Source organism: Echinops telfairi, unplaced genomic scaffold (genome assembly GCF_000313985.2).
Source record: "Echinops telfairi isolate 266 unplaced genomic scaffold, ASM31398v2 ScPeMD7_3533;HRSCAF=4204_0, whole genome shotgun sequence".
Taxonomy (NCBI): domain Eukaryota; kingdom Metazoa; phylum Chordata; class Mammalia; order Afrosoricida; family Tenrecidae; genus Echinops; species Echinops telfairi.
This window is the reverse complement of record NW_022107431.1, coordinates 85,498,413-85,500,509: the sequence shown is the minus strand read 5'-3', so window position 1 is coordinate 85,500,509 and position 2,097 is coordinate 85,498,413. Positions and strand designations below refer to the sequence as shown.

Sequence of the window (2,097 nt, the reverse complement as noted above, 5' to 3'; positions counted from 1 at the left end):
CCCTCCCTCATGAACCCATGATAATTTATAAATTATTATTATTTTGTCATATCTTACACTGTCCGAGATCTCCCTTCACCCATTTTTCTGTTGTCTGTCACCCAGGGAGGAGGTTATATGTAGATCCTTGTGATCGGTTCCCCCTTTCTACACTTCAGTAGGTCTTTAAAACAAACAGAACATGTTGGAGCCAAAAAATATTCATTTGCGCTGTGGTTTCAAGAAAATTTAATAAATGTTATTCCCAAAATAGCTGCACTAGTAGGTTTTAAAATTGGGTACTAGACGTTAACCCTTTGGATGGTTGTTTCTGATCTAAGCCTTGCTGGATGTTCTAGATAAAAATCTTTCCTTTCTGGAGTGCAGCTGGATTTGCTTTCCTCCTCATGACTCACCAAAGGCTCTTCAAAGCCTTCATTTTTTTTCTATTTTAGTGTACTGAAACTTCATTTTAACAAATATTTAAAAATAGCTTTAAAAATTGCCATTCTCCCAAATCTCCTTGAAATGTTATTTCACTTGTTCTAAAGATATGTGTGTGTGTGTATATATATATATGTAAACTGAATGAGTTTTATTTCCAGTATTTGAAGCTAGAGTTAGACTTAGCAAATATTATTATGCTATAAAAATTTAGCAGTAGTGTTTCGAATTGTTAAATGCTGATAATTTGCATAAATATAATATATCGTATTTAATAATTAGAGAGGCCTTGTGACAGGTGATCTATGTTTTTTAAATGTTGTTGTTGTTAATGTTAGGTGGCTTTGCCTAAGTTCCAACTCATAGTGACCCCATGTACAACAGAATGACACATGCCATGCCCAGTCGTGATATGAAATATCAAAGAGATTACATTTATTTCTCCTCATCAACATTTATCTCTAACATTAGGCTATTTCTTTTATGTTGCTATATAATGCCATTTAGTTTCAGTAACTAACCCTATCACAAAGCTTTTTCTTAAAGCATTTTAAAGTATTTCAGTTATTTAAAATATTGCTTATTTTATCATATGCTTTTTATTCTGCTATTGCTGTGCCACAGTATTGTAATTAGGATTACATGTGATAACATATTATAAAATGCTTAGCTTAAGTGCTCAATAAATGTAGCTGCTATTATTAGCTATTTTTTGTGCCCAGTAATTATTTCTCTACAATCTTAGGTTAGTTACTTTTTTATTCCTTTGTTTTTGTTTTTTCTTTTAAATCATTTTATTGGGGGCTCATACAACTGTTATCACAATCCATACATCCATCCATTGTGTTAAGAACATTTGTATATTTCTTGCCATCATCATTTTCAAAACATTTTCTTTCTACTTGAGCCCTTGGTATCACCTCCTTATAGTTTTCCCTCCCTTCCCCTATTCCTTTGTTAAGTTTACTTGAAGAATAGTTTTGGCAATCCATAAAAATAGTACATATGATACTTACCTGGCAGGGGAGATATCATGATCACAAAGGTGGTTTTCCCAGGGCGAGGCTCATTCATTGCACTCTGGATGTGCTGACCCCTGCGACTTCCCCAAATGTGGGAAATTCGACTCCATGAATTATGGCAGTGGGAAAATGCATCTGCGCTCTCCCTTGCATTAAAATAAAAAAGAGAGAGAGGACAATGAATATACAAATGTGCTCTACACAATTGACCTATGTATGGATTGTGATAAGAGTTGTATGAGCCCCTAATAAAACAATTTTTTTAAAAAAGAGAGAGAAGAAAAAAAAGAAATAATACATATGAATATAATTTGGAAGCTATGCTGTAGTATAAAAATACAAAGTGGTAATGGTATATTAAGACTACTATTATAAGAAACAATTTAGGCTTTTTTCCCCTACCTATATAAGATAGGCAGGATAAATAATCCCAAGAAAAAAACAATGGGACTGATGGTTCCAGGGGGACATAGAAGAGAGGGAGATGGGGAAAGGAAAGGTGGAGCTAACAAACCCAAGGGCAAGGGAATAATAAGTAATCTAAGAGTGATGGTGAGGAGGGTGTGGAATGCCTGGTGGGGTTTGATCAAGTGCAATGTACCCAAGAGGAATTACTGAAAGCTGAATGAGGGTCGAACATGATAGTGGGACA

The 2,097-nt window shown here is 34.4% G+C and overlaps 1 protein-coding gene and 1 non-coding gene across 2 annotated transcripts in view; both read left to right on the top strand.

Annotated features, from left to right (window-relative positions):
* The window catches only part of PDSS2 (decaprenyl diphosphate synthase subunit 2), a 314,695-nt gene that overhangs the window by 17,491 nt on the left and 295,107 nt on the right, over positions 1-2,097 (top strand). The gene's annotated exons all lie outside the window — the stretch shown is intronic.
* LOC115871152 lies at positions 1,432-1,594 on the top strand. Its single transcript, XR_004047129.1, has one exon. It is a non-coding gene; the product is annotated as a U1 spliceosomal RNA (small nuclear RNA).